General features: G+C 40.1%; 1 protein-coding gene across 2 annotated transcripts in view; it reads left to right on the plus strand.

The window, feature by feature from the left end:
• Window positions 1–2415: 2415 nt before the first annotated feature.
• MLST8 (MTOR associated protein, LST8 homolog) overlaps window positions 2416–14203 on the plus strand; it is a 30664-nt gene continuing 18876 nt past the window's right edge. Inside the window, exons 1-2 of one of the 2 annotated variants that reach the window (XM_031945864.1) lie at window positions 2416–2541; window positions 7943–8033. The gene's annotated coding sequence lies outside the window, so the exon portion shown is untranslated. The remainder of the gene's footprint in view (window positions 2542–7942; window positions 8034–14203) is intronic. The other variant, XM_003762020.4, reaches the window with a different exon arrangement.

Genomic DNA, 14203 nt, shown 5'->3' on the forward strand with positions numbered 1-14203 from the left:
ACAATATACCTAAGAAGTGTTTAGCAGTGTCTGATACATAACAGGTGCTATAAAAATATCTATTCCCTTCCTTTTCCCTTATCAGATGATTTTGGATATATTGTTCCCCTCTGAGTCAAGTCTGTCATGGTCTCTATTTCAAGATCTGATTGATTTTTTTTCTCAGAATCTGAATGTCCAGTTTTTGGCGTCTGGGCCTAAATATCTCCCATAATTTCTACTAAGAATTAGGACATCTGTTAGTCCCTCCCAAAGAGAGATAAGGAGTTGTCTCTCCTCACTTTGGAAAGGAATGTCTCTCCTTTCCATTTGTCCTCTCAGACCTTAGATGTAAATCTATCTCTTGAGGGTTTAAATATTTCCATTTGGATGCTCACCTGCTGCTTTCAGGATCTGGATGTCTTTTTCACTTCATGATATGGATGTCTATATCCCTCAAAAAGTCTGGATGTTGGTCCCTCTACTCTTATTCTGTATTTTTCTGTACTTTTCAGATACTTTCTGCTCTCTCCTTTAAGTTCTATTCCTTGAGAGCCTGACTCTACCATGAATAGGTCCTGAATATGTCTGCCTTCTCAGAACCTATAGTTAAGTCTGTATCTAAAAAAGCTTGAACATTTTTCTTTCCCTTCAAGTCAGAAGTCTATCCCTTTCAAGGTCTGGGCATTAGTCTGTCCCCTACAGACCTGCTTACCTGCCATTTCTGGACATAGATGTTTGTTCCCTCAACAATTTAACAAGTATTCTTGTCATCAAGTCAACAAACATTTATTCAGTGTCTACTATGTGCCAGGCACTGGCCTTAGATAAAAGACTTTTTTCTCAAGGGTTCTAATAGGGAAGATAACATTTTGTACACACAAAATACATAAATGATAAACTGGAAATAATGAAGGAAGGAATACACAGTAACAGCAAGATGGTGCCAGTGTCAACTATGAAAGACTTGCTTCTTCTCAGTGGTTCATGATCCAAGGCAATCCCAATAAACATTGGATAGAAAATGAAATGCCGTCTGCATCCAGAGGGAGAACTATGGAGAATGAATGTAAAGCAACACATGCCATATGTTCACTTTTTTCTTTCCTTTTTTTCTTTGAGGTTTTTCCCTTTTGTTTTAATTTTTCTTTTCCAACCTGATAGATAAAGAAATGTGTACTAGCAAAATAATGTTTTGGTCATGTATACTTATTGTGTATCTAAGTTATATTTTAATATATTTAACATCTACTGGTCATCCTGCCATCTAGGGGAGGGGGTGGGGGTGGGTAAGAGGTGAAAAATTGGAACAAGAGGTTTGGCAATTGTTAATGCTGTAAAGTTACCCATGTATATATCCTGTAAATAAAAGGCTATTAAATAAAAAAAAAAAAAAAAAAAAGAAATGTGTACTAAAAAAATAAATGTACATGTATAACCAGAAAAAGATAATTTATATTAAAAATTAAATTAAATTAAGAGAGTGAAGAGGCTCAGCAGGGAATTAATTGGTCATATGGCTTGAAGATATTAGTGAAAGATATTAGTTAATAGTCAACAAACATTTAACTATTCAACAGATACTGTATTAAGCCCCTAGGACAAAGGAAAAAACAATACCCCAAGATCCCAGTTTTCAAGAAGCTCATATTTTAAAAAGGGAAATTAGAAATACATGCATATATATGCATAGATAAATGGGCATATTATATATAATTGTGTTGTGCATCTATATGGAAAGAGAAAAAAGGGGAGAGGGAAAGAGAAAGAGAGAGAGAAAGAGAAAGAGAGAGAGGAGAGAATGAAGGTACATGTAGAGGAATTGGGTTGGGAAAAGGGACGGGGACGGCGGGAGATTATATTGAGGGCTGAGAGATGGAGACGGGGGAGAAGAGGGAGCTGGTGACGTATTACTTCAATTTCATTTCCCCATTAAAGCATGAAGCCCGGTCCTTTGCTGGGGGGGGGAGGGGAAGCGGGGAAGGGGCTCCAGAGAAAGCTGCAGTGGGAGGAGAAAAGAGGGCTGGAGCCGATGCGGGGCGGGAGAGCTAGAATCAGTGAGGAAGGAGTAAAAGCTTAAAGAACCCAGTGAAGGCCGGGTAACAGAAATGTGTAGCGGACGTGGTCAAGCCCCGTGTTTGCCCAAGGTTCCGTTTCCACTTTCGCTGCGCGCTGCCGGGGCTCCTCCTCGGATGGAGGGAAAACCAAGCGCAAGCAGCTCCACAAACTCTCAGGGAGGTCTATGTCACCGAGGAGAGGGCCGTCAGCTCTGTCAGAAAGGTCGAGAAGGCTGAGGGCTGAGAAAAGGCCATTAGATTGGGCCTGAGGACTGGATGACTGCCCTCTTCATTATTATGCAAATGAGATGCAGAGCCCCCCCTCCCCCATACGCAGAATAATGGACTCATCCAGCTTCCCTTCCCCTCCTTTCCCAATGGTTTCGCCCTAGAGCGAAAAAAATCCAATCGATGACTCTATGCTCTGGTTCGCTACTCATCGATTCGTTCCAACTCTCCCCGCCGTCCTGAGCCCCGGCGGAGCGGGGATTCTTGTGTGAGTGAGGTACGGTGCCTGGGTCCCTGCGGCCGGGGGCTCGGGAGGCAGACTGAGCGGCGTCTAGGGCGGGGGCCGGGGGGAAGGTTTGGGGAGTCGGCGCAGCTCCACGGGCTCGGGGTGGGACAGAGCCTAAGGTGACTTCCGATCCTAAACCCTCCCCCCCCCTCCCCCGCCGGCTCTCTGTCAGACTGAGCATGCGCCATGCCGGCGGCGTTGGCGGAGCCTTAACACAGCGCTTTCCCTCTCCGCAGCTTCCCGGTCCCCTCCCCTCCCCTCCCCTCCCCCACGCCGTGCGCCTGCGCTTCTCATCGCTGCGCCACTCCCGGCGTGGCGAGGGCTGCCCCCTCGTGGCCCGAGCGTGGGCTGCAGGGCTCACGGCGGGGGTCCCTCTTGTGCCCTGGGGGCGCGAGAAGAGCACTTCCTCTTTCCCTTTTGAGAGGGGTCCCCCCCCTTCTGTAACCCGGGCTCCTAAAATCCAGAAGGGTGCCTCAGCAAAGGCCTCGCTCACTCAGCGGGGATCTTCTTCGGTGTGAGCCTCAGAGCCATCCTTCTGCTTTCTCAGGGTTAGGGGGCGGGGAGCACTAGGTGGACCGTAGGAGGATGCTTGTCGGGCCATGTCTAGCCCCTTTCAATGCAGCTTCCACCCGCGACTTGGCCACTGGTGCGGGAGTAAAGACTCAGACAGGAGATGAGAAGGAAGCGCGTTTAAGTTAAGCACCTACTGTATGCTAAGCTAAGTGCCGTGGAGATTAGGAAGAGAATACTCGGCTCATTCAGCAATTGGTAAAATGAATAGAAAGCTGGGTCTGAAAAACCACTGGGGAAATTGGAAATGAGTCGATCCACACCTGGCTGTCTATCAAGATAAGGTTGAAATGGGTTCATGACATAAGGAGTGACGTTATAAGCAAATGAGAAAAAAAACTGGAGGGCTGTGGGGAAACTGGACACTTTTTTTTTTTTTTTAATTTAATAGCCTTTAATTTACAGGATATATACATGGGTAACTTTACAGCATTAACAATTGCCAAACCTCTTGTTCCAATTTTTCACCTCTTACCCCCCCCCCACCCCCTCCCCTAAATGGCAGGATGACCAGTAGATGTTAAATATATTAAAATATAACTTAGATACACAATAAGTATACATGACCAGAACATTATTTTGCTGTACAAAAAGAATCAGACTCTGAATTATTGTACAATTAGCTTGTGAAGGAAATCAAAAATGCATGTGTGCATAAATATAGGGATTGGGAATTCAATGTAATGGTTTTTAGTCATCTCCCAGAGTTCTTTTTCTGGGCATAGCTAGTTCAGTTCATTACTGCTCCATTAGAAATGATTTGGTTGATCTCGTTGCTGAGGATGGCCTGATCCATCAGAACTGGTCATCATCTAGTATTGTTGTTGAAGTATAATGATCTCCTGGTCCTGCTCATTTCACTCAGCATCAGTTCGTGTAAGTCTCTCCAGGCCTTTCTGAAATCCTCCTGTTGGTCATTTCTTACAGAACAGTAATATTCCATAACATTCATATACCACAATTTATTCAGCCATTCTGCAATTGATGGGCATCCTCTCAGTTTCCAGAAACTGGACACTTTTACAATGTTGGTGGAATTGTGGGGAGTAATTTGGAACTATGCCCAAAGGGAACCGGGAGATCATGGTACACGCAACAGCAAGATTATGTGATGATCAATTCTGATGGACGTTGTTCTCCCCAAGAATGAGATGATTTCCGATGATCTTGTGATGGAGAGAGCCATCTGCACCCAGAGAGAGCATTGTAGGAACTGAGTATGGATCACAACATAGCATTTTCACTCTTTTTGTTGTTGTTTGCGTGTATTTTGTTTTCTTTCTCATTTTTCTTCTTTTTGATCTGACTTTTCTTGTGCAGCATGATAACTGTGGAAATATGTATAGAAGAATTGCATATGTTTAACATATATTGGGTTATTTGCCATCTAGGAGAGGGGGATGGGTAGAAGAGAGGAAAAAATTTAGAACAAAGGATTTTGTAAGAATGAGTGTTGAAAACTATCCATGTATATATTTAGAAAATAAAAAGCTTTAGTTTTAAAAAAAAGATGATAAAAATTTTTTTAAAAGAAAACTGGGTCTGAAGTCAGATCCTTCAAATATAGTCTCAGATACAGTCTGCGCGACATTAGGCTAGTCACTTAATTTCTGATTTCCTCAGTTCCTCAACTATAAAATGAGGATAATAATAATACCTACCTCCCAGCTTTGTTGGGAGGTTAAACTAGATGATATTTGAAAAAAGCACTTAGCACAATATTTACACAGAGTAGGTATCTGTCCTTGCCCTTCGTAGCTGCAGGATAGTCAACAAAATTACTCATTGAAGACAATTCTAATTGATTGAAGTGAATAAAATTCTTATTTAAATTGTCAATCATTTTCCACCAGTGAGATATCAAGAGAACACCTGAATTTCTGCTTGACTGTTTTGTACTCAGTCAGTGAGGAAGTCATGGTCTCTTTAGCACATCTAGTCTCAAGGATGGTCTTGATATTTTTTTAATGATTTCATTTTTATTTAATTTCACATTTAATTAAATCTCTTTCATCCATAAGCATGATGCATTTCCTTATCATGTTTATTAGATTTTGTCAGTTTAAAAAAAAAGCCTTGTAAAGAACAGTGAAATGTCCAGAATAAAAGGCATTATAGTATATTTATGTATATGTGTATATACATATACATATATGTGTGTATACTTGCATATATGCATATAAAGAGACATATTTAATAAAGGCATTTCTTTGGCTTTATTCACTATAACTTAAGTCCACTAAAGAGACTATTTTTAAAAATATTTAATTTTTACCAAATAAAGACAATTTTTAACATTCTTTTTTTTCTAAATAATTTTGAGTTCCAAATTTTTCTCCTTTCTTACTCATAAACCTCCTCCTTCTGTGAAACAGTAAGCAGTTGGTATAGAGTATATATGTTCTGCCATGTAAAACACAACCATATTAGTCATTTTGTGAAAAAAGACAGTCTCAAAGGAAAAAAAAATATGAAATAATACACAAGGTGAAAAATAGTATGTCTTGATCTGCAGACAGACACCATCAGTTCTTTGGAGATGGCTAGCATTTTTCATCATGAATCTGTAATGCCAAAAGAAACTGAGCAAGACAGAGATTAGAGACCAATTCAATAGTTTATTAAATGGAGAGAAATACTGGGACCAATGGATCCCAGGGCTAGACAAGACTATCATCTCAAAGAGCCTAGCCCCGAGTATCGGGATATCAAGACTTTTATGGAATAACAAGAACAATGACAGAATGGAGAGACCTAGGTGGGGATAGCCTCATAGATGGAGGTTACTGATATTCTAATGACATTAAGGAATGTCTATAACACCTTTATCTCAACCATTAAGAGGGGGTGGTCATGACTTTAAGGCAGATTAAGAAATAGGACAAATGGAGGAACTGGTCACCCCATTAAAAGTGACCTTTGGCATTACATTCCCTCCCTTTTCTCTAACTATTCAAATCTGTGAATTACCTTCCTCTAGAACGCCTTATCACTATAATTTGAACAACCCTCTGTGAAGTAAATCAAAATAAAGCTAGACCAATGCAAGGGCAAATCTCTCCCTGATAACCCCAGAATTAATCAGCTATACACAAAGTTCCTTATTTCAATTATTTCTGACAATCAATTGTCAGATCCTCTGCAGTTGGGGAGCATATGGACAGCTGTGGTCATTTGTGCATGACTCGGCCTCTGCTTACGGAGAGCAGCAGGCTCAAGGCAGTTGCCCATTCAGGGGGCCGGCTCCAGGAGAGAAGGGAGAGGCTTGGAGTAGCCCCACCTGTCCCACCCAGAGGAACAAACAGGGCTGCCACTAGAATACAGATTTCTGAGCAGATTATGCAGTTAGACCAAGGCAGGCAAGCCCCAAACTTTTTAGAGGCCTCGATATCAACAAGGTCCTTTTAAGTACGCTGAACTACTAATTAAGGATCTGGGGTAGCAGGAGTGGAGAAACAGCTCAGAGAGACTGCCAGTTCCAAGACAGGTATCCAATTTCTGGTTGTTTCTAAAAAATAATCCCCCAAAACTGAGTCTGCCAGGGCAATTCCAACAGAATAAGGGATTTCCAAGTTAAAGCACAACCAGCAAATCGTAGTCTAGTAAATTTAAGCAAGGAGTAAAGGACTTCCAATTAAATCTGAACTAGCAACATACCAGTTTTCCCAACTTCCAATTAAATCTGAACTAGCAAGATACCAGTTTTCCCAACTTCCAATTAAATCTGAACTAGCAAGATAACAGTTTTCCCAATTTCCTATTTCTTCTCCTCCCTTTTTTTCTTTTGGAAAGGAATTATCAAATGACCATCCCACATATAAATCATACACGTATGCATATACATAACAGACTAAAAGTCCCTCAAACATAACAGCAATAGTTACACAAGTTTAACAGTTTCCACCCAAAGTCTTAAACACAGCACAGTAATACAGTGAAAATTCTAACAAGTCAACCATTTTCCCACTCCCCCCCCCATCAGTCCAAATTACATCAGGAAAAGTGGGCGATGGCTGTCATTTGCTTCTTCAAGCTGAACAGGGACGATGCTCGGTCCGCGAGGGGGATGGGTCTGTAGTGTGGTGAGCTGACAAACAAAGGTTTGATCTGGGTCCCAGAAGCAAGTCAATATATCTGCAATTTGACCAAATCTAGAAATAAAAACAAATCTAACAAAGAAAAGTTAGAACAGTCTGAGATAGAAAGACCGGTCCGCAAGGACTGCTACCAGATGTGGCTTCTTAAAAAAACTTGAATATCCAGACACAATATCTAGTAACCAATAGATGACCAGACTAAATACTTATTTGCTCGAGTATTTAGAATATAGTGATTACACATAACCACATTGGAAACAGCAAGGTATGACATAATTTAATTAACAATTTCATATTGACCATTATAGAAATCAGTAACAGGAGGGAAAAAATGCAGTGCATATTAACTACAAACCCAAGATATTTACCATAACCTTATCAGTTTGCTGCTTTTAAAATGTCTGGAACAGTTTAGAGGAAGGGAGGAGAATAGAATTCCATGTGACTACCCTTCCCCCAATTCCACAAGGGTGGGGAGCGAAATCAATCCAGGCTAATTAAATGGCTCCTATAGCTGAAGTGGCAGCAGTGGGAGGAGGGGGGGGTGCGAGTTTAAATCTTTACAAAAGATCTCTACCCCACCCAACATTTAAAGTAGCAGAAATCAGTGGGTGGGTGGGGGAATCCCATAAAACCTACATGTTCATCAAAGCTGGATTTAAAGCATATAATCCATTTCTATCTCATTTCAAATAATAAAACATAGTTTCTTTCTCTCCTTCTAGCCCCATGTGGCCATTATTCCCAATGGACTTCTCCTAAGCCCAGCTTGGCCAGGGATGAAGCTTTCAGAGAAGTCCTTGTTACATACTTAAGGTAAAATTAGAGGCACATGACCTCTTTCAGGCAAGTTAACAGAACTTCTTTAACAAGCTATTGTTCCTTTAAGACCTTATACTTGAAGATAACCAATTCATTTCCCAAATTTAGAATCATCTTTAAATTCCTAATCAGATGTTTTCATCAGCTGGAGTTCAGTATTGAAATAACCAATTCCCAAATTTGATCATTGTTCTTAAATTTAACAGAGCTCTTAAGTTACCTAAACAGACAAATTACAAACAATTTCACAAAAATCACACAGAACACAGAGCACAACTAGATTGTCCAATAACATACAGGACATACAGAACACTGATCACACTTAGACTGCACGATTACAACATTCATTAGGACACTAACATTAAAGCCAAACCAAATGGCATTTTTAAAACCCCCAGTCTTTGTAGATAGCCCCCTGAGCATGCAAAAGCCGGAGGGGCCGGCATTACTCTAACACAGGATGACCCAAACAGGGAAATCAAGTCCCATTTTCAAATGTATATACTTCCCACTCGATGGAAGAAGTGGGAGGACCTCTCTTAGAAATGCAAAGGACGGGCCTTTGTCTCTGGAAAAGAGTTGGACAGAAAGAGCTTCCTCAAGCAAAGCATCTGCTCCAGGAAAAGAGTTTTGAGGTGGCGGAGTGTCTAGATCACACTCCAGTAGTGACCTCCCGCGTCCAGTAGGCCACTCATCAACCAAGCAAATGGCACCCCCCAAAAGGGCACCCCAAGTGACCCCGCGTGCGGTTATTCACTAATCGACCAAACCAATTGGTACCCCAAGGGCACCCCAAAAGTGACAACCATACAACCGTGCAACCCGGTGAATCCGGTTATTCATCAACCAAACCAAACCAAACAAGTCTTAAGATATAACCAGATGGTACCCCAAAAGGTACCCAGACAAACTTACTCTCCTGTGGCCAAAATGGTTCGGCCATCAGGCTATTGTGGCTGAAAACTGCTCTCTCCGGGAAGCTCTGGAAAGAAATCCAGGAGGGTCCGACCTCTCCAGGCCAAGAATTCAGATTTGCAGCCACAGGCCCAAGGCAGAGGCCCGAAAGTCTCATCTCTAATCCTGCTCATTTTCTAATTATCTCCCTGGGGCCTGCAAATGTAATGCCAAAAGAAACTGAGCAGGACAGAGATTAGAGACCAATTCAATAGTTTATTAAATGGAGAGAAATACTGGGACCAATGGATCCCAGGGCTAGACGAGACTATCATCTCAAAGAGTCTAGCCCTGAGTATCGAGGAACTGGTCACCCCATTAAAAGGGAACTTTGGTATTACAAATCCTTTGGAATAGTCTTGGATCATTGTATTGTTGAGAATGGCTAAATCATTCACTGTTGCTATGTACAATGTTCTCCTCGTTCTGCTCACTTCGTTTTGTATCAGTTCATATATCTTTCAAGTTTTTAAAAAAAATCTACCCACTCATTATTTTTCCATAGACAGTAGTTTAGTATTACAATCATATATCACATACTGTTCCGCCATTCCCCAATTGATGAGCATCGCCTTAGTTTCCAATTCTTTGCCACTCTAAAAGGAACTGCTAAAAATATTTTTGTACAATAGGATCCTTTTCACTTTTTTCTTCTTTTAAAACTCTTTGGAATACAGAATCTGGAGTAGTATTGCTGGAACAAAGGATATGCGCAGTTTTATAGTCCTTTGGGCATAGTTACAAATAGTTCTCCAGAATGATTGGGTCAGTTTACAACTCTATTAAGAGTGCTTTAGTGTTCCAATTTTCCCATATCCCCTTCAACTTTTATTAATTTTCCTTTTCTCTCATATTAGCCAATCTGATTGGCATGAAGCTGTGCTACAGAGTTGTTTTAATTTGCATTTCTCTAATCAGTAGTGATTTAAGAGAATTTTTTCATGTGACCATATAGAGCTTTGATTTCTTTATTTGAAAAACTGCCTGTGCCTACCCTTTGAATTGTCTTGGATCATTGTATTGTTGAGAATGGCTAAATCATTCATTGTTGCTATGTACAATGTTCTCCTTGTTCTGCTTACTTCATTTATCAATTTTATTTGGGAATTTATCAATTGGGAAATGACTTGCATTCTTATAAATTTGACTCAGATATCTCTGTATTTAAGAAATGAGGCCTTTATCAGAGACATTTGCTGTAAAATTGTTTCTCAGCTTTCTGCTTTTCTTCTAATCTTGGTTGTATTGGTTTTGTTTGTGAATAACCTTTTAAATTTAATATAATCAAAATTTCCCATTTTACATTTTGTAATGATCTTTTATCTTTTGTTGGGTCATAAATTCTTCCCTTCTCCATAGATTTGACAGGTAAACTATTCCTTGCTCTCCTAATTTGCTTATGGTCTCATCCTTTATGTTTAAATCATGTACCCATTTTGATTCCCTTGATATATAAAGTAAGATGTTGGTCTATATACTTTTCCCAGCAGTTTTTATCACATAATGAATTCTTGTCCCAAAAGCTGGTCTTTTGGGTTTATCAAGCAATAGATTGCTATAGTCATTTACTACTAAGTTTTATGTAATAATATTCCACCAATCCACCACTCTGTTTCTTTGCCAGTGCTAGATAGTTTTGGTGTTTGCTACTTTATAACATAGTCTGGGATCTGGTATGGGCAGGCAACCTTCCTTCACATTTGTTTTCACTAATTCCCTTGATATTCTTGACCTTCTATTTTTCCAGATGAATTTTGTTATGATTTTTCTAGTGCTATAAAACAATTTTTTTTTTTTTTGGTAATTTTATTGGTATGCCACTGGATAAGTAAATTAAGTAGAATTGCAATTTTATTATATTGGCTTCGCCTACCCATGAGCAGTTAATATTTTTCCAGTTCAAATTGGACTTTGTGTGAAAAGTGCTTTGTAATTGTGTTTATATATAGTTCCTGGGTGTGTCTTGGTAGGTGTACTCCCAAATACTTTATGTAGTTTACAGTTATCTTAAAAGGATTTTCTGTTTCTTTAAAGACAGATTATGAAACTCATTCTTTTACTGAGAAGCTCAGTGCTCTCACTGTCCCCCACTTTGCGTTTTTCATCAATAACATCATCTGTAAAGTCTCCCCACGTGCGTGCCAGCGCCCTCGGGCACTTAAAATGGTTAATTTCAGAAGTTGCAAGGCTGCATACTCCCGTTCTTCTTTGCACCAGGAATTTTGGCTGTTCTAACCTTTTCAGTTCTCTGTTCTTTTTTGTTTTCTTTGACCCCTTCCACCTGTCCTGTATTATTTTCTTCTCTTTTTCTGTGTTGCTTGGAAAAATCTCTAATCATTGCCCACATTTAGCAACATCAGTATGTATTTATAGTTCTCTGTTGAGAATGAACAGATTCCCTAGCAAAGGAACTGAAGTGGGTAATCTGTATGTCTTGGCTTTGCTCCTCAGATTTCTTTACATTTAGGAGTAGTGGACTCAGGAAAGCTAACAGGTGTGTCACAAATTTCCACTCCACCCACTGAGTTCATTCATTTCCCACTCCCATCCCAAAGCCTGAAGTCCTCCTCAGTCTCAGGACCCTTTTTTTTTTTTTTTTTTTTTAAGAGAAACCAGTCTAACTTGCTTGGGTACAGGGATTGGGATGTTGCTGTTTCTGTGAGGAGTGATTATGTAAGAGGAGCTCAACCATAGATTGTGAAAAGCCTAGATAGAGGCCATGGGAGACTGCTGAAGGTGGTACAACCCTTATTAGAGAGGCCTCTTATTCAACACCTTCAATTTACAAATGAGGGATTGCGTAAGGCCTTCTTAACTTCTCTGACACATAAGTATGGCATAGGCTGTCCCCACATTTTCCTAGGCCATATATATGCCTATGTCTTCCCCATCCTTATCTTCTATGATCTCCCCGCCAACTTTTTCACCTCCTTCCTCACTCGCCAGCCACTTGTGGTCTGGCTTCTGAATCTACCCTCTGCTGAAATTGCTCTTGAACTAATTGATTTCCTCATTGTTTATTGCCATGGCATTTTCTGAATCCCCATCTTTTGACCTCTCTGCGGTTTTTGATACAGTCGCTACCCACTCTTCCACACACTTTCTTCTCTTGGTTTCCATGACATTTTTCTTGACTTTTTCTCTTCTTACCTACCTGCCTTTTTCAATTTTCTTCACTGGATCATCCTACCTATTTCATCTATATAAGCGAAGTACCACTTCAGTGTGGTGGACCTATTTTGGATCTATTTTGGTGATCTCATTGGTTCCATGTATCCCTCAAAACAGAGCATTTCTAGATTTATATATCTAGTCCTAATCCCTCCTCTTAATTCTAGTCTTGTGTTGCCAATTATCTGTTGATCATCTCTTTTGATGTCAATTCAACATGTCCAAAGGGACACCAGTTAGCCAGCCCCCTTAGAGGTATTTGAGACAGCTTTTCCAGTAAGGAGGATGTGTTTGCTTTCAGTCACCCACACATTCCCAGCAGGTCACCTTAGATTTGGATTTTTCCTTCTATGAGGAGCCCATTTCATCATGTTTTACCACAACAACTGAGAAAAGCACCTTTGCCCTCTAATCATCAAGCACCTAAACACCATACCTTTTGTTAAGGCATCAGCTTTCCAGTCAATTAGGTTCATATCCTTTAAGGCATTCTTGATTCTTCTCAACCAATACAGCTGATGAATTGCAAAGCTTGTTAATTAATGTCGATATCATTTCTTATTTCATATTCATCTCTTTTCCTCTGCTCAGGGGGCCACAACCCTAGTTCATTACCTTTTATCTAACTTATTGTACTGCCTCCTAATTGGTCTCCCCACCAACAGTCTCTTCCCTCCCAATTCATAGTCCATATAGCTGTCTGAGGCATAGATCTGACCATCTCCTGGCTTCACAAATCTTCAAAGGCTCCCTATTGACTTTGGGATAATATAGAAACTATTCAGCCTAATCTTTAAATCCCTCTGCAGTCAAACTCCAACTAGATTTATTTAACATTACATTTATTCACATAGTCCATCTTTGAACCGACTTGGACCGTTTGAGTCAAATTGGACTAATTTATAGCATCCCATCTCTTATCTACATATTTTTGCACAGATTATTTTCCAGTATCTGGAATGGATTCTTTTCTCCACTCTCATTATCACAATCTTTCAAAGTTCAGCTTACTTGCCTTGTTTCCTGAGAAGCTTTCCTTCATTCTCCCAGCTATTAAGAGTGCTCTCTCTTCTTCTCAAATGACCTTTTACTTATTTTTGTGTACTTTTTAATTACTTTAGAATATAAATCTCTTAGGAGCAGAGACTATCTCATATCTTTTCATCCCTAGTACCTAGCACAGTTTTCTGTACATAATAAGCATTTAATAAATATAAGTGAAGTTGACCATCTCATAGCAGATTTTGTTTGTGATTTCTCACTTCATTTCATTTTCCTAGCCTTCCTTCTGTGGGTGCTGAGTTTGTTTTTTAAGTGACCAAAACTAAGCAAAGGTAGTATGTCACTTTCCTTGTCTGTGAACAGGCTGCCTTTGGCAGTTCAGTTGTTCTTAACCAGATTTTGTACTTTCCTTCCATTAAGTGCTTTGATGTCAATCTTGGATTATGGGCTTTTAGAGCAGAAAGTCACCTTTGGGTATTTGAGGCAGCTTTCCCATTAAGGAGGATATGTTTTCATTGATCTATCACATTATCACAACAGGTCACTTAGATCTGAATACATCCTTGTATAAAGAACCTCCCTCTTGCTTCATCTGAGAAACCAATACTTCCTTAGAACTCTGAAGCACCATATACTTAAAGTCCTGACCTCTCACTTTCAGGGCCACAGACAATAGGTCAAACAGGAAGCAAGTACGGTGTTCACAAGCAAATTATCTTCTGGATCTTCATCATCTGTCATCTTGGAGTGTTGCAAAGGAACTAGCACCAAGTGGGAGCTCACTTGGGGATTCAGTCACCAGTTATTTACTAACTCAGATGTTTAACCTGATCTCTTCTCCTTCTTAAAACCTTGCTTCCCAGAATATTGAAAAGAGTCAGATGCTGTCCTTTGTAATCACATTTAGCTAGAGATTGGAAGCTCTATCTAGCTGTTGCTTCTTCCCTCTGTTGTCCAGCAGATTTCCATCTCTTCCTCTCCAAAATCAAAACTACTATTTGCTCAAGCAAAAATTCCCTTCCCTACCTCTATTTCAA

Source organism: Sarcophilus harrisii, chromosome 1 (assembly GCF_902635505.1).
Source record: "Sarcophilus harrisii chromosome 1, mSarHar1.11, whole genome shotgun sequence".
NCBI lineage: Eukaryota > Metazoa > Chordata > Mammalia > Dasyuromorphia > Dasyuridae > Sarcophilus > Sarcophilus harrisii.